Source organism: Juglans regia, chromosome 2 (genome assembly GCF_001411555.2).
Source record: "Juglans regia cultivar Chandler chromosome 2, Walnut 2.0, whole genome shotgun sequence".
NCBI classification, from domain to species: Eukaryota; Viridiplantae; Streptophyta; class Magnoliopsida; order Fagales; family Juglandaceae; genus Juglans; species Juglans regia.
Window position 1 is genome coordinate 20,691,803 of NC_049902.1, and position 19,314 is coordinate 20,711,116.

General features: G+C 37.4%; 1 long non-coding RNA gene across 2 annotated transcripts; it reads right to left on the minus strand.

Moving 5' to 3' along the window:
• Positions 1 to 14,213: 14,213 nt before the first annotated feature.
• On the minus strand, positions 14,214 to 18,771 carry LOC109000167. 2 transcript variants are annotated; one of them, XR_001997676.2, is made up of 3 exons: positions 18,321 to 18,771; positions 18,150 to 18,223; positions 14,214 to 14,512 (listed from the first exon to the last, which is right to left on the minus strand). It is a non-coding gene; the product is annotated as an uncharacterized LOC109000167 (long non-coding RNA). The 2 variants fall into 2 exon arrangements; XR_001997677.2 differs by lacking the exon at positions 14,214 to 14,512 and adding an exon at positions 15,561 to 15,925 and having other exon boundaries at positions 18,321 to 18,735.
• Between the last annotated feature and the right edge of the window lie 543 nt (positions 18,772 to 19,314).

A 19,314-nucleotide genomic window follows, 5' to 3' on the forward strand; every position in this document is an offset into this window, starting at 1 on the left:
GCTTGAAGAAGAAAATCCGCTCCCAAGTTCCAGTCTTTCCATCACTACCACCTACAAATCACACAGGGGAATTAAGACCAGAACCAGAAAAAATCATTGAAAGACATATGAAGAAACAAGGGGAAAGAGCAATTACCGAGGTCCTCGTGAAGTGGTTAGGTTTGCATATTGAAGAAAATACTTGGGAGATACTATGGCGTCTGCAAGGCCTTTACCCATACCTTGTGGGCAAGGTGCTGTGATGAGAGGGAGTTGTCAGGGACCCGGCGGCTGGCATTCGGACAAGGGAATGAACCCTAGAGCAGAGAAACGAAGAGAAGAAAAGAAGAGATTTTGAGTATCAAGTTTGAAGTGTAAGTGTTTAAGTGGAACTCAGAACGACGACGTAAGGGGAGAAGGGTAAACGGTGCGTTGCGGATCCTGAAGGCAGAGTCGGTGTGCATGCATTTTGGGTGTCGAGTCTCGTCTGGGTGTGTGCGTTTTGTGTGAGATCTGGGCAGTGTGCGTGCGTTTCTAATGGGGGCATAGTGTGCGTGCATTTTACATTATGTTTCTAGGCTTTTAATAACTATTAAACGCACCGTTTGAGTCTAAAGACTTCAAACAGTGCGTTGGGAAATTACTGGGGTTGAGACCTGTTGGCAACACAGAGTTTGTTACTTCAAGCATTAAGTCTGTCATTTTAATTAAAAGTCAGTCATGGTCAGTTTATCAATTGTAGTTAGTTACAGCTAAGGGAAATGTAAGAATAAGAGGGGAAGTCAGAGGAAGGGAAAAGCATGGAGAATGTTATTGTAAGAGAATTCTTGTAAGGAGGTTTGGGAGCCCTCGAAGCACTCCCTTGACAATATAATTTTTGCTTGTCTTTTTATCAAACATCTTCCGTGCACTTTGTTCTTCTTCTTACAACAACCATCTCCTACGTTTCTTCATCCTTCTCTATTACAAAAGCATACCACAAGCAGGTTCTTAACACACTGGAGTCTCTAGGGATGATTATATTATTTTCTTAGTTTTCAGACGCTTTGCTGGGGATGCAATAACCCACTTGTGAATACTTGAGATGGAGCTTTGGCTGCTTGCATTAAAATATCATGCAGAGAAAAGTGTTGTATTTATGAAACATTTATAGCTGGTAAAGGCAGGAGTTTTCTGTAAAGGGTAGCAGGTATGCAGTTATAGTTTGCATGGCATTGAACCCAAAAAATGAATCATCAAGCTAATTCGTTTCATGATCAAACCCCTTATATCTTAAAAGTATACACACCATATAGTTCTGAATAATATGTTCTGCTTCATAGTTTTGTAGTTGTTTTGAGTAATAGTTTTGTATCCTCCTCCCACCTGATTTTATAACATGTTTGTGCATACATGTTGTTCTATCATGACCACTAACTTGCCCAAAGCTTGTAAATACTACAATCCATTACTTGGATTACCAACTTTAGTGGGGTGGCATAAATAGTAGCAATTGTCCCATGTTTATCCTTGGAAATTAAAGTAACTGTACAAATTGTGGCCGAGAATAATTGCTATGCAAACTAGTTCATCATTTTTTGCTTTACAAAAATCATAAATTCAATAAAACGTGTTGGCAATCGTGAAGTACTATAATCATTGTAACACTCGAGCAAAGCAAGAAATTTGCGTCTGAATTTTTTTTAATATGGATGAAAAGTCCACTTGAGTTTTAACGAGTAATTTTAGAAATAGGTTATGGGTCCAAAACTTATATTGATGGAATATGAACTTTTATTAGACTTGATATTTAGATTTTTTTTTTTTTTTTTTGTTAATATTTTTATGGATAGGTGGGATTTTTTTAGTATCCAGCTCGACTTAGTTAAGGAATGAATTAGACTAGTAAGTCAAAGCCTTAATACATTGAAACAAGCCCTAGACTCCGAGCTGTGAGTGTTGTAACAGCCCGCTAGAAATTCATTAGTGGAATTTCTATTGACTTTAGGAATCTCGTGAAAACCCCATAAGTTTTTACGAATTGACCAATTGCATAGGTTTTAGTCTGTCAACATAGTCAGTGTTATCACTCACTATGCTGCTAGAAATATGAGTTTTATTTATTTGAGGTGGTTAGAAGTGTCAGAATGCATTATGGTCTACGCCATTAGACTCGGTGGATTATTTAGGATTTTATGGCACAATAGCATATTTTCATAATTCCGGACGAAACGTCTGTTGGGAATTGTGAAATTATTTTTAGGGGCACTTCGAGGTTAAATTTCGGTAAAAGATTTTCACTGTAGGTTAATATGAATATGTAGGAATTTTTAGTACTAAGTTTATGATTCACTTTTTCGGAGTGAATAGTAATCTCGGTAAGCGCACCAATTGCAGTGTTTCAAAATCACAGTGTGGAATGTCCAAATTAGATTAGAGAAGTTTTATTTGGACACTTGGCAAGATCTTAGCCACACTTAGTGAATAATTTTAGACACTTGGCACCATAAGGAACGTTTGTTGGATTTGAAGGAATCAAGGTGTGAGATCATGTCGCTTAAGCAAAACTTTGTTTCGTCTGCTCAACCAAATTGTGCCAGATCAAAGAGGTTTTCAATCCTAGTGAAACCATAAATGGTGGGAATCCAATTGAAAGCCCAAAAGCATGGTTTAAATCAAAACCCTAAACGGGTTCCCCAAAACCCTAAAGTTGGCTTCTAAACCCTTTCTAATCCGATTTCTAGCATTGTGTTTAATCACTTGATTAAATCACTTCCACATGCTATTAATCCTTCAAATTTGTGTTAGAACATCATTATCCAACCTTGTTAACCTTGAAAAATTGTATGGACCAAGTGATATTGGATTTGGGCTTGATAGCAACCCAAACCCTCTTTAAACCCCAAAATTTAGGCCCATTCGGTTTAGGCCCTTTAAGGCCCACGAATTTGGTCACCATAGGATTGCTTCATGGCTAAGTTTTGTACCCCTACTTGGCTGGCCAGATATTTACAAGAAGGGCCTAGAAGGTTCTTGAAAGACAAAGCTAGAGGGCCACCTCACTCTTTCACTCTCACACTCCACCTTGAGAAAAGATCTTGGTCTGATTTTTATGAGAAGAAAAGGCCAACACTCAACCATTCCTTCAGTCCTATCACCTTACACAGCTTGTGTAAGAAGCTCTTCAGTCCACTTCCCACGAAAAAGCAACTCTCCTTTACACTTTTCCTTCATAGAACACAAAAGACACTCTCGGACAGTTTTTCTTACCTCTTTTGAATGCCTGTTTCGAAGCTTTTGTAAGTGTTTCCTCGCAATGTTTCCTTCATGAACGTTCTTTATTTTGGAGTCTAGTTTACGTGGATACCTTATTCGTTCCATTTGGAGATCATTTGATCGGTCAAAAGTTGTTTATACCCCAGAAAGGTCATTCTGGGCGATAAACTAGAGAGTGTGTTATATTTTGGAGTTTTTGACCAAGCTAATGAATAGATCTTGGTCCGAAATTTTTATGGAGTACTGTTAACATGTGTATATGATTATTGGTTGAGGATTTTTTGCATGATTAAAAGTTTTGGTGAAATATTTTCTTAGGTCTAGAAACTTAGAAACTGGAAGAGGCAAAACAGTTTCTGTTTTGAGAAAGTTTAAATCTTTTATGGTCTAATCTTATTCCAATGGCTTTGATATTTTTATTGGAAGATCCTAAGCCTCTTATATACATGTTAGAATGTTATTTTGAAGATATTTGATGTTAGTTTCGAAGATATGAAATTTTATGCAAGGAGATATTCGGTTAGGCCAAAGTGATGATGTTCTTGGCTAAATTTAGGTTTTGGTTGATGTTTACCCATGTGATCTTGAGTTTGAAGCTTGGATCTGTTTTAGGACACCTTTTTGAACCATGTGATGTTTTGGTTTGAAGATCACTTCTTTATAAGTCATGGATCGAGAGGTTGATCAAAACAAGTTAGAAACAAAATTCTGTTTTGAACTTAGAAGAGAAACCAAAAAGTTCAAGTATGGTTTTAGTGATTTTGATGACTTTTGTTCATGATTCAAAACATGATTATTCTTAAGAATATGTTATGAGTATAGTAGAAGAAAAATTTTGGTTTAATCATGAGTTTTGAAATTTGAAAGAATTACAACAAAATCAAAGGAAATAGCTTTGTAAGTTTCAGCCATATAGAGTTTTAATGGTTGTGTTTAGTTTTAATTTTTTTTGAATTGATATTTGAGCTTAGGACAAAATTTACATAAGGTATGTAAATTTTGGTGATTTTTGGAGTTAGGATGCAAAATCCTTAAGTTAGGGGTAAAATGGTCATTTTCCCACATGTAGAGGGTAAAATGGTAATTTTACTCGAAGTTGATATTTCTCCATATTCCTAATTGTTAGTGATTAAGTTCTAATTTTTAGAAATCACTACTTTCAGTTTCCCGTGATCGCACTTGAGTTTTGTCTCGAAGCGCGAAGATCGAGGTAAGTTAGCTTTTAACTTACTATCAATTTAATGTGTATGTGTGATAAGCAAGGGAACTAAATTGTATGTATGCATGTTATCATATGTGCCATGCCAAGTCATTACATATTTATCTGTTACACAGAATTTATTCTGTCATGAATTATTCATCTGTTACACAAGATATTCTGTCACGTATTGCTATACATGCTATACATTGCAAGTATGTCATGTTAAGTTAAGTATGCCATTTGTTACATGTATTTCTTGTCATGTAATATTCATTGTCACATGTTACGCCACGTTAAGAAATGTTGTCTGTTATATGGTATGCCATGTTACGAAATGTTGTATGTTACATGTATGACATGTTATGAAATGTTCTCTGTTACATTTATGTCTCGAAGTATGTCATGTCTGTCGTCCTACGTTCATGTCACGTTATGTTACGTCAAGATTTCTATCTTTTATGTCACGTTCATGTTACGTCACGTTACGAAATGTCATGTCTGCCAGTTAAGTCATTCATGTCAATCACGACCCTAAGCGCTAGGATGGGGTAATATCCTAGTGGAACTCCTTTGTTCACGCTGGAGTGCCTAAATAGGTGTGAAATTCCCTGGGTTGACGAAGTACAGTCAACAGGTTGCGAATGGGGCCTAATTAGCTGGTCACCGGAGCGCGCCAGGCACTAACGCCGATGGTGCCACACATTATGTTACGTGTGTCCACAGCAAGTGTGGCACAAACAGATAAGTCATGGGGCCACAACAACTGCGGAGCATGAAGTATGGGGCCACAACAACTGTGGAGCATACACTACGTGAGACACAGCAATTGTGACACGTAGAATACGTGGGGCCACAACAACTGTGGAGTACGTATTAACGCACTCACAGCTGGTATAGACACTTGTGATGTGATGCGGTAATCGGCAGGGACACACGGCTCAAGGGGACCTGTGTACCACCCATATGGTCACGTTAATGATTAAGACTATTGAATAAGATTCCAAGTTCAAGTCATGTTTCACGTTATGTTACGTTCAAGTTTACGTTCACGCAATCATGGTAATCCCATGAGACAAGAATATGTTTCAAGTTCATGTTATGTTATGTTCACGTTCACGTTATGTTCCAAGTTCATGTTATGTTATGTTCACGTTTACGTTATGTTCCAAGTTCACATTTATGTTATGTCATGCTCAAGTTCAAGTTCAAATTATGCATGTTCACGTTCATGCTATGTTTCAAGTCCATGTTATGTTCCAAGCTCACATTCATGCTATGTTTCAAATCCATGTTATGTTTCAAGTCACGTTCATGCTAAGCTTCAGTTTCAGTTTAAGTTATGTCAGTTATGTTATGTTGTATGTCAAGTTATGCTATGATTACTTATGATTTGATTATGCATTCATGCTTTTACTGCCATGCATGCATCATTAACCTGTGTGGAAGTTTCTTGTTAACTTGCTGAGATTTGTAATCAAATCTCACTGTGGTAGTCCCAACTACCATTCCCCCCGAATGGTAGATCTTATTACAGGATCTGAAGGAGAATCGAGAATCGACCATCTGGAAAAAATCGATTAAGCGATGGTGCGACGTAGATAGTAGTACAGTAGTTACCTCAGGTTACTACTTATATTTGTGGAGTTCAATCTCCAGCACTCTTTTGATCACAACCATATGGACTATTATTGTGATCCCAGTTGTTTAGTACGTCATTATGAATAAAGTATATTTTAAGTATTTGGGATATTTTGGTTTGGTGCATAGTATTGCTAAAAAGAAAAATTATCCGCTGCGAATATTGCATAATGCTAGATGCATGTTAGGAATATTGCATCTTATATGTCATGAACGGGGGCAGGTAACCTTGTGTTGCATGTCTCGACGCTTCAAATGTCCGTCCGATCCCAAGCGGAATTTGGGGGCGTCACAAGTGTGACGCCCCAACTCCCGCGTACGGAAACGCGAGAATCATGACGTCAGGATAATGACAACACGGATCACACATCCCAACGATAGGAGCTCAAGTGTGTGCAACAAGCAACAAGAGCACCACAAAAGTCGCAGCAGATAAATTAAAAGTAGTCAACTAAGTACCATAATTGTTTAATACAAATATTTAAAATAAATTGCCTTTAAAAATTTATACAGTTATCCGTAAAATAAAGTAAAAAGCCGAATACATAGACAAACAGGAAACAAATTCCATAATCCAAAAGCAACCACAAGTCATTCCCTTCACGAAGCCGATCCCTTAGGCTCTTCGTCCTCATCTGCATCAAAATCTACGGTACCATAAAACGGTACCCCCAGTAAGTAATAATCCAAACAACCCACAAGATAAAAGTGCATTAATGCAACCAACATGCATGCATATGATGAAATATGCATCAGACCCAAAATATCATTTTCCCGAAAATGAATGTTTTCCAACACATGCCAAAATCCCATTTTGGGCCAAAAATATAATCCGTCATTTTCCCAGAAAATGATTTACATAAATCCAACCATTTATCGGACACTATAGGCGGGAATCACAGGCAAGACTATACCACCATCCCCACCGCGTGCACCATAGGTGGGAATCACAGGTAGGACTCTACCACCATCCTGCTTACCACCATCTCTACCACGTGCACCGTAGGCGGGAATCATAGGTAGGACTCTACCACCATCCCTGCTTACCACCATCCCTACAGTTCCTTTCCACACAATGAGTACCTATCAGAGCATTGTAGGTGGGAATCACAAATGGGACTATACCACTATCCCTGCTTACCACCATCCCTTCCGCATGCACCATAGGCGGGAATCACAGGCGGGACTCTACCACCATTCCTACAGTCTCTTTCATTTCTCTCACATGAAAACCCAATTTTCAAATATACACATGAACATGAATGCAATTACACGAAAACCCAGTTTTCATTTACAAACATGAACATGAGTGCAAATGCATTGTATATGCCATAACACAAATATTCAACAACCAACAAAACCCAGCGTAATCCAATCACACAACTCCATCCTCTAATCCAACCGACCCCTTTACTCCTCGAACTCAGTCCAGCACAACCAACCAAATCACAGTAAAATATATGTTAGAGCAAAAATACATTTAAATCTCAAAAATTATTTGAAAAAATACTTACAGCGCTATAGCATACTTTTCAAAGGATCATGGAGGTACAAGAGGTGGGGACACAGTAAAGGAACAGTGCAAAATGCACTAGGCCGTGAGTCTCAAAAATCCACTTTTGAACAGGGACAAACTAAGACTCGAGATTACTAGGGAAGGGATGTCGGTGAAGCTAATGGTGGTCGTGGTTGGCCGTGGGTGGCGGCGTGGGAGGTGTTTGGAGGCTAAAATGCTCAAATCGAAAAAGTAGATAGTGGAGCTTCACCGGTAGCAGATTGGAGCTGAGGATGGGTTGTTTAGGTTGCTGGAAGGTCGAGGGTGATGTAGTGAAAAGATGGTGGTTGGTGGTGGTGCAACGGCAGCACGGGAACACAAAGAAGGCCATGACATAGAGTGGCGCGTGGGGACAAACACCGGCAAGAGAGGAGATAAAATTGGAGTGAGGTGGTCGCCGACCAGAGGGGAGGAGAAGGAGAGGGGCGGTGATGACAATGGGTGGCGCACGTCACCGTTGAGGGCGAAAGAAGAAAATGCACGGGGAGAAGGAGTGTAACACCCGGACCCAATCAAGCCCGATTTTCTCTTCATTTGATTTTTAAAACTCCCCACCTCTACACGTCTCTTTCCGTTACTCATAAACATGCACGTATCTAATGTAATTTTTTTCACTCCCTTGCACTTGCACGTCTCCTACGACTCTAGGGTTTTCTTTTTATGTTCAATCACCTTTATATATTTATACATATTTTCTGCAAAACAGAAAGCTACAACGCCTCATCACAGTCACCACAAGAGAACCCAGACCATCCATCATTTTTTTTCCTTGCCATACATGCGGATCTGCCTTGCACCACCACTAGCCACCGAGACTGCCTCCCCAAACAACTTGGCCATGAATCAGTAACTCACCACGCATACCAAACAGTTTTAGCCACCACGTCACAGTCGCCTCCACCTTACAACGTCAAGATCCTCCACAAGCAACCCTATGCCACTGTCCCGTTACTTGGCTCCTGCGTGCTCCCACTTAGGCCTGCCACTACGTGGGGCCCTTTGGCTGACCCGCGAGCCAGCTGCCCATTAGATGTGCCCTTTCTCATCATGCCGTGATCATATTCCCCCCTCTCTTTCTCACTCGTCTCTCTCTCTCTCTCTCTCTCTCTCTCTCTCTCTCTCTCTCTCTCTCTCTCTCTCTCTCTCTCTCACACAGTGTTCCACCATCGTGCTCAGCGATACGAAGCTGCCGCCTAGTCTCCCCATTGCCAAGCCTTGCCTTCCTCTGTTTTGGTAGCCGAAAACAGAGCAGTTCAGCCCCTTAAGCCGCTGCTATCTCCTCCACCGGAAGCCCCTCCTTGCGGTGACTCCACAAAAATTGCCAGCGAGGACTCCCCATCACCCAGGTCCGCCACACGCAACCTCAATTTTTCCCTCAGTAAGCTCACGCCACTTCCGATTGATGGCCCTTTCCTTTCGGTCTCTTTCTCGTTCTCACACTGTGTGCCTCTCTCACTTGTTTCTCTCTCTTTCTCTCGCAGCCAGTGACCAAGCGCCCCCCATCCGCCATAGCCAACCGCCAGCTCCACGCCGTCGTGCCCCCATCTTTCCGTAAGTGCTTCGGCTGTTTGTGTTGAGTTTGTTTTTTTTTGGTGTATATACATACTTATATATACGTAACTTATGTTAATCGAATAGTAGGAAGTATTATTACCCTTTCTACCCCTTATAGTATTTCCTTCCAGATTTATTGTTTCGGGTGTGTAGTTTAATGAGGTTATATTATGTACTTTGGGTTTGAAATCATGAGTATATTACGTGAGTTGTAGAGTATGTTTTTATTTGGATGTAGACGTGTTGATTTATATTGTTAAGTTGATTTTTTATAAGAGACTGATATTTTAACAGAATATTTATTATGTAAATACTGATGAATTTTTGAAGTGAGCGGTAATTGCAAAATCTTATCTTGAATCCTTTCAAAAGAATATTTTTATTTAAACAAAAGTATGATAGAAAACAAGCATGATTTTCTACTTATGATGATTTCGATATAGTTATATTATTTAGTATTATAATTATAGTAAGATCTCTATTGTAAATAAGTTAGAATTAAATGTTTTTAGTCGAAGCTATTAAGTTGGATATTGATGAGTTAGAAAGTGATGTTGGTATTACAGGAATAATGAGAATTTCAGGTTTGAGGAATTAAAAATGGATTATTTTAGAAGTTTCAGGCATGAATATCGAAATACGAGATTGATTGGAAATTTATGTAAATTTACGTGATTATCTTATAGGTGAAGATCAATATTTGTTCGGCACTTTTGAGGAAATTTTCGAAAAGCTAAGAAGTCCAGGTAAGCAGGGTTCCTATGTTAGGCTTTACACGAATTATTGAGATTGTGGTTGATTTTCTAAAAACTTTGCATATTTTGTGATGAAATGAGAACCTGGGAAAAACAAAACCAACCTCAGTCGTTTATTTGCATACTCATGAAATCTGTGTGGAAAAGAAAAATTATTTTCTGACATGCATTGTGTAGACATGAGCTAAATTTTGTTATGATATCTCTGAAATCTAAAAAAGAGCGATATTTGAGAATTCTGAAAAATTGTGCATTTATTTACAAAGATGCTCTGACTTTTGTTTTCAGTATGTAAGAATGACCTGATTATGTTTTGGTACTCTATTTTATTTTGATACGGCATCTGAAAACCTTTGGCATGGTGTACTGATTTTGTATCTAACTTTGTCTCTGCTTTGCTCTACTCTGTTATGCTCTACTCTGTTTGGGTTGGTGCCAACTTCTCTGTCTCTGAGTGCACCCACTTTGGAAACAAAGTGGTTTTATTGTGGTCTTTCCTGTGTGCACACTCGAGGCTCCGAGAAGAATAAGGGAAATATTTCACCTCTACCTCTGCCCAGTTTGGCCACCGGGGATAGAACAAACCTACCACGGGGGTGAAACATGGTCTCTGCTCTGTTTTGATGTGATAATGATGCTCGGGTTATGTTATGCCAAAGTACTCTGGGTTTTACTTGTCTTAAAATCATCGCTCTATTACTTTTGAAAACATGTTTTGTTCTGCATGATAACTCTGGAAAATATTTTGTTCTGCATACTGTACTTTGTAAATGCTCATGTTTGCACGCTAGCATATGTCCTCTACTTATTGAGTTGTTGATAACTCACCCCTTATCTCCAAATAATTTTCAGATAACTTTGATGGTTCAGCTGGAGAACAAGAGTAGGAAGTTTTAGCAAGGTACAAGTTTATTGGAGAGTCTTTTTAGTAGGTTTATGATTTTTGGATTTTGAATAAATGGATTTGTACTTTTTGGGAACAGGGCATTACAAGGAGAGAGGGGCTCGTGAGCGAGGGAGGAAGCAGGGGAGAAATAAGGAGAAAAAAAAAGAAAGAGAAGGAAAGGAAAAAGAGGAGAAAAAGAAAAAGTGAAGGAAAGAAATGATATCCCGTCCTCACAACTTGGGTCACAAAATGATCCAACGAAAATTATTTCAAAACAATAAATTTAAATAAAATAATTTAAACACAAAGACTAAGTAAAATAAACTAATTAAATCCAACAACACAATAATTTTAAAACCCACAAACAACTAATTTAAATTAAAGAACAATTTAAATGCAAAACAATATTTAATATTAAGAAAGCACACCAAAATAGATTTCACAACTTAAAAATCATGAAATAAACCAACGAGAAGCCCAATAAATTTTAAAACACAAGAACCAATATTTAAATTAATTAAAATAATCATTTAGTTAAAATATACTAAAATACGAGGTATCACAGTGAGATTACGCTATGCACGCTTTTTTTTTTTTTTTATGTGTAGGCTATTAAGGCATCATCTCACACACAGAGAACCTCCCTCAACTAGGGTTACACTTCATCAGTTTTCTCCAAGGCATGCACATTCATATCCCTATGACATTCACGTCAGTTTTTCAACCATTTGTTTCTCTAGGGTTTTTTTTTTTTTATCAGTTTCTTTCTATTCATGCGCTACACACTTCTCGCACATGGCACAACCCCTCAAGCAATCATCTTCAACCTAAGCTAGAGTGTTGCCGCTTGAGTTGCAGTGAAGCAACATCTCCTCCACTTTGCTACCTTAAAAGCCTACTTCACCTCCACAAACCACCCCAAAGTGCCAACATTCTCCAAAAGTTTCCCACGCCTCCGTGCGCAGCCACTGAAAGGGGAAAACCTGGACTGTTGTGCTCTATTTTTGCACACCCGAAACAGAGGAAGTAGTCTCCCCCACTGTGAGCCACCAACCAGCCACCCTACACTGCCAACCTCCTCCACGTCATCGCCACCGCACAAAAAGCATCACTGGCCACTACACTCCATCCAAGTCCGTCGCTTTCCTCTCTGTAAGCTACCCCCAGAACTCACCCACTCTCCTCTCTGTCTCTTTCCGTCTCTCTTTTTCTACGTGAGGTTTCTCTCTCTCTCATCACTCTCTCTCTCTAACCAATGTTCTGCCGCCGGCCCCACCACAATAAACAACCGCCCAGCTCGCCGCCTTCGTGCCCTCCATCGCTCAATGAGTATGGCTCCATACGAAGTTATACTGTTATGTATTTGAATTTCTGTCATTCCAAAACAGTCCTTATGTGTTTTGTTTAATCCCTAAAATACCCTTATTCATCAGACTAATTATAGGTTTATCATGTTTTAGTCTCTATATATTAGTAGGTTTTGTTTTAAATACAAGATTTTATAAAGAAAATAGAGAAAGATTTGAGATATATTATTAGTGATAATATATTTTTTAGAAGTACATAGCAGGTGCAAGATTTTATTTTTAAACCCTTTGTCTATTTTAATAGATTTTGTATATAATTATGTTATCCAATTTTATATTATATAGTTGAACTTCAATAGTAAATAAGATAGATTTTAATGTTGTCGGAGTTATTAAGTGGAAATTGATGAATTTAGAAAGTGATGGTTTTTTAGAGTAAAGAGAAATTTTAGGTTTTGAGGTATTAAAATAGGTATTTCAAGTTTAGATATTGAAATATGTGAATTAGAAATTTATGGAAGTTATGTGACTATTTTATAGGTGACGGTTAATTTTCGTTTAGCACTGTGGTGGGAAAATTTCTAAAAAGCTAAAGAGTCCAGGTAAGCGAAGTTCCTATGCTAGACTTTGCATAAAATAAAAATGAACTGTGGTTAATTTATGAAAATGTGAAAATAACCTCAGTTATTTGTTTGTCATTACTCATTGAATTCTGATGAAAGAGAAAGCATTTTTGTCATGACTAGTGTAGACATGAACTTATTTTTGGCATTCTATTTCTGACTTATGCAAAAAGAGCTAATATTAAAATTTGTGCATGATTATGTAAATATGCTTTGGATCTGCTATGATTATGAAGGTGATATGATTTTTATCAGTACTCTGTTTAGATAAGACGTGATTTCTGAAAACCTTTGGCATGATTATCTGATTCTGAATTTGATTATGTTTCCGCTCTATTCAGTTACGGCCTTGCCACGGGTCATAATAGTGGCATACGGCCCAACCACGGGTAATAATAGTAGATACGGACCAACTACGGGTTATAATAGTAGATATGGCCCTGCTACGGGTTATAGTAGTGTGCTCTGTTTTGAGTGCACACCTTAGTGACAGAGTGATTTATGTTCTACTTAGTTAACCGCAAATGCACAACCCTACCACGGGGGTTATACATGGCCTCTGTTATGATATGATGTTCTGATGATGATCATCATCATCATCATTTATGCTATGCCAAAGGATATTTTTAAATGAAACTATTTTTAAATCTTCACTCTAATATTTTGATAATGTGTTCTGTTTTCGTACTCTGAAAATGGAAATATTTTGTTCTATATTATCATCGCTGTAAATGCTCATGTTTATACACTAGAATATGTTCTCTGCTTACTGAGTTGTTGATAACTCACTCCATATCTCCAAATATTTTTCAGATAATTTTGATGGCTCTGCTGGAGAGCAAGAGTAGGCAGTATTAGAGAGGTTTGATGTTCACAGAGGAATAAGTGCCCGAGGGTACAAGTATTTATTTGAGTCTTAGTTAATAAATTGGTTATTTTCAGTTATTTTGATTTGATGAATTAAGGATATTTTTGAGTTTTTTTTAGAGTTTCAATTTATTTTATTGAGAATTTCTTTAAAGGAATATAGATATTTGGTTTGAATAAATGAATATTTTATAGAGTTTCTGAATTATTTATACTTGTGATTTTTGAGTTGATATTGAATAATAAGAGCTAACTCTCCGGACCCTTACGGGATCAGGGCGTTACAATCATTGTTGAGATTGCTATACAAACCTATGAACCTAGAAAATGAACTTGTACATATTGGTTTGCAAAAAAGAGAGTTATTTGACTTGATCAAGGATAACTGACATCATACTATACTATAACACAAAATAGGGCACTTAAAAAATCAAAAACAAAAAAAAAACAAAGTTGTCATTTATTTGAGATAGGCCGCTCATTGCAAGCATAGTAAAAATGTACATCCTGACCCCGAGGGTCTGGAGTGTTAACTCATATAACCTGATAACCAACTCCAACAATCCTAATGTATTTCCAAATCCAAGAATTTATACTTCCAAAACTTCAAATCAAACATAAATACTTCAAATTAATAACCATCTCACATATCAAATCCTCAATCCAAAAACTCAAATAAAAATATCAACTCTCCTTCAAGTCCCAAATAACAAACTAGAATAAAATAAAATTTACATAAGTCTCCATAAACCGTCTGAATCTATAGAAATCAACTTAATAAGTAAATAACATCCAACAGCAGTACTAATACCACGAGATCCCCAATATCTATTCACAGATAATCTTGTCCACAACCTCTAATATTGATCCTCAGCTGAACCATCAATGTCATCTGAAAATATTACGAAGATTAAGGGGTGAGTTTTCAACAACTTAGCAAGCAGAGAGCATATACTATCATGTAAACATGAGCATTTATAACATTCGGTATGCAAACAAAATATTTACTTTCAGAAATGCATAAACAAAACTTGGTACAAAAACGTTAGAGCGAAATTTCCAGAACGACAAACTTATTCCCGAAAAGAAAATCCACTGGCATATCCATACTGAAACATTAAAGTCATGTCATCTCTTAGCATCACATTGAGACAAATACCATGTTTAACCCCCGTGGTAGGGTTACAACCACTATTATACCCGTGGTTGGGTCGTATACCATTTTTCACCCCCGTGGTAGGGTTATAAACCACCATTATACCCGTGGCTGGGCCGTATACCATGTTTCACCCCCGTGGTAGGGTTATAAACCACCATTATACCCGTGGCTAGGCCTTAACAGAAAAACAGAACAGATATCATCGAAATTAGATCACATTCATATACAGAATTAGAACTTCATGCCAAAGTTTTCAGATGACACATCATATCAAAACAAAATACTGAATAGCTTTAGATCACTTCACATGTTCAAAATAAACAAAATCAAAATATTTTCATTTATTCATAACAAAACTTTTAGATTTACATATTCGCTCTTTTGCATAGTTCAGAAACAAAATGCACAAAATTAACTCATGTCTACACCAGTCATGATAGAAAAATACTCTCTTATATTGAATTTATGCATATGCAGAATAAATATTCGAGGTTGTTTTCAGATCATTTCTTTTCAAAAACAAACGTGCTTATTTTCAAAGTCAACCTCATTTCATTTCTTTTGTGTAAAACTAGTATATGAACCCCGCTTGTCACAACCCCACCCCAAATTCTATGACTGGGATGTGGTCGCGACAATTGACCTGTTCTTTCCTTATTAATATTAGTATGTATTTATTTATTTATTTATTTATTTATTTATTTTCTACGAGGGTAAAAGGGATAGGCGTGAACATGTCATGCATGTACACTGCGTTTCAAGTTTAAAAGTAAGCACCTGATAGACAATCTGTTCAACATATTACCCAAAGGACTCTCAGAGTCCACCATTCATTCATTTAAAACATCACTAGTTCCAATAAAAAGGGGACTTCGTCCCTACAACAAACCCAAAACACATTTAACCTTCTTATGTGGGGTTACCATCACCCCACTATAGAAATTACACTATTACTATCATCCCACCACAATACCTACATCATGCCCAAGGACATATTGTCTTAAAGTCAAACCAACAAAACGTCCCAACATGGGACCCATCATAAAACATAAAACATAACCATTATCATTAAACCAAACCAACAGAGAATTCTAAGCATCAGCCCTTCCCTCCTCAGCAGTGCCTAGCTCCACAGCCTTATCATTCCTACTTGGACGTTTAAAACATAAACACAAAGTGAGTCTAATACTCAGTAAGTAGTACACCATGACGTTAACTTATTAATCACATAATCTTTTCTTTTGAAAACATGCATACATAAACATTTGCTAATTCTTGACAATGCTTTCATGCGTAACAATTTAAGAATAATTGTACTTTTCATACATAACTGTACTTTTCATACATAACTATACTTTCATGCTTAGCTGTACTTTCATGCATAACTGTACTTTCATTCTTAACTGTACTTTCATTCTTAACTGTACTTTCATGCATAACTGTACTTTCATGCTTAACTGTACTTTTCATGCATAAACATTACTTGCTTTCATGCATAACATTACTTAGAAATGACTTTGCTTTAGGTTTCACTTTCTTGGGCTAGTACACACTATTACGCCCCGTGTGTTGGGGTTAGCGGTCTTTTGGACCTGGATTCCGCCCGCGGCCGCAGGTTGGGAACCCCTTTCATGGGGGGCAGCACTGGGTGCACTTCCAGTACTACTTACCTGGCATTGCAATCTGCCCATTCCTTTGGTACCTTTTTCATACATGTGACCGTTACGTACATTCATACATTCATGCTTTCATTCCTTTTCCTTTGCTTTCTTTAGAAAAATAACATTTTCATTATCTTCATTTAGTGCAAATGCGTATGCGTTTCTTTGAAATGAATGTTTCATGTCATGCTACATATAGGTACGGCAAAATTATTTGAGAGAGAGCATGCATAAAATCTTATGATGCATTACCTTACATACACACAATGGTAATTAATAAGATACTTAATAGGGGTTACCAAAAAAGGCTTATACATACTATACATGCATCTATTCTTTCATAAGAGAAATATTTGGAAGGAGAGAGAGAGAGAGAGACTTTTTCATAAGAGAGCTTTGTGTGTAAGGAGCATGGTCATAGCTACTTACCTCGTGGCTTTACAAGTAAATTCCTTGAATCTTGAAAATAAACTCTTATTCAATGAAATGAAATAAACATATTAATATTCATTTCACTTAAGATTTTACTATCCAATACCCATACATGCTCACTTAAATTCCAAGTGGAATTAAGGCGTCTTCCTTAACCCATTTAGCTACATACATGGCACTAAGTCAACTCTTAGTATCCTCATTACAATATTTAAGGAACCCATGAAAGTATGAGGCTTGCTTGCTGTCCCTTTTTAAAGGCTATTGTTTTCTATACTGGTAATAGATGGGAATCATAAGTTAAATGCATAGGATGGTGGGGATTTATTTAAGAAAAAGGTAGGGAACAAAGAGTGTTATAATTTGGAATTTTCATAAAGAATGACATTTTGACAATTTTGCGTCATCATATGGAAGGTAGATCCAACAAGAGATAATGCTCATAAGAGAGTTGGTTTTTTTGTCACTTATTCATCAAGAATTTTTCATACTAAAGTTGATATTTGGTTAAGCAAAAGGGTGAAGTTAAGCAAAGGTAAAGTGACTGGTTTAGGCTTCCAAAACAAAACCTATTTTCAAGTTTCTGTAATACATGGACAGCTAGCAATTCTCAATGTTTTCACGGTCTTAAACATCCCTCACTTGATCAAATCTCAACCATCCAATTAACTAGGACAAGAGAAGTAGAAAATTAAGAAAGCCTCATATATATATATTCTGAAAACAATACTAATAAAGAGATACAACTCTTGGCAAGTTTAGAACTCCTAAGGTAAGCTTACTAATTTAATTCAAAAGTCTTAGTGGCTCACTTGGCCATAAATCTTGAGCAAGGCATGTTTAAAATTATAACCTTAACTTCATTAATTTAATACATAAAAGCATAATTAAAAACATGGCTTGGACTCAAGAAAACACAAGAAGGAGCCACAAAATCTGCCTTGAAACACATGGCTGGAACACACACCAACACAGGACATAAACACATACGACTGGAACCATAAAACAGAACACACACACTCACGGCTGGGTCCATAAAACAGAGCACAGCCATACACACAGCTGGAATTCACCAAACAGGACATGACCCATGGCAAGACAACCTCAAGATGCTCGGTTTTAACCAGAAAAAACTAGGTTTTCGATTACTACTAACTAGAGCAGCTAAATGAGGAAACAAAATGAGGAATAAACCCAGAAATTTCAACACAACAATCGGTTCACACAATAAATCAGAAACCCCCAAATCACAAGAAATCACATGGAAGGAAGATTACCTAGTTGGGTCCCTTTTTAAGCCACGGAATACACAGCAGATGAGAAGGGGAAGAGAAAACCCGAAATCTCAAAGCTGGAACACAACAAAGAATTCCGAAGAAAGAAACCTTAGGTTAAACCCATAAATCTAAGATTCCAAACCAGAGATTTGAGCCATAGAATTTACTTACGGGGTTGATTTTCCCATGGAGATTTTCTATGGGAGACTTGGGTTTACGAATGGAAGAATCGGCTTGAGGAGATTTTCTCTCCTTCGGGTGCCTTGGAATTGATAGATGAAGAGAGCTGGGGAGGAAATTTACTGGAGTGCTGGGGAGGAAATTTACTGGTTTTTGTCTTGGAGGCCGTCGGTGATGCAAGGGAAAATGAGAGGATTGTGTTTCTCTTTTCCTTGGATCCGACGTGTGGGGGAAGAAAGAGGAATCTACTTAGCTTCTTGAGGAAGCTTATGGGTGAAGAGAGGGATGAGAAAGTCTAATGGCTTGTTGAGGAAGCCAACGTGTAGGAGAAGGAAGAGAATCCAAATGGCTTGTTGAGGAAGCCAACGTGTAGGAGAAGGAAGAGAATCCAAATGGCTTATGGAGGAAGCCGACGGGTGAAAAGAAAAGGGATTTAATTAACTTCTTGAGGAAGCTTCGGTTAGAGAGAAGGAAAGTCAATAAATTCAATCACTTGTCCCATGAGATAAGGAATGGATAGTGGAGATTAAAAGAGTTTGGATCATTTTTTGGGTAAATAAAATTTAAGGGATTGAATATAAAAATCACAACCTTGAATTATTTAATGACCCATTTAAAAAAATAAAAACACACCCATCTTAAAATAATATAATAAATAATAAAAGTCTTTATCTCAAAATATTTAACTTAAAAATATTTTAATAGATGACGCAAGACCTATGTAATAGGGTTTGGGTATTACACCGCTTACCTGACTTCCGTGTATTATCAACATTTCGAGTTGGAACTCTAGTAGTGACACCACCTAAACAAAACATATACCCAACATTTAATAAACCAATACAATAAGCTACTATTTATTGAGTAATAAACCAAAACAGTCCCTTCTTAACTCAATAACTATCATAACATTAAACCCGAACAGTACCCTCCTCAAACCACTTGCATTTAAACCCCAAAACAACCACCTTTTATTAACACCAAA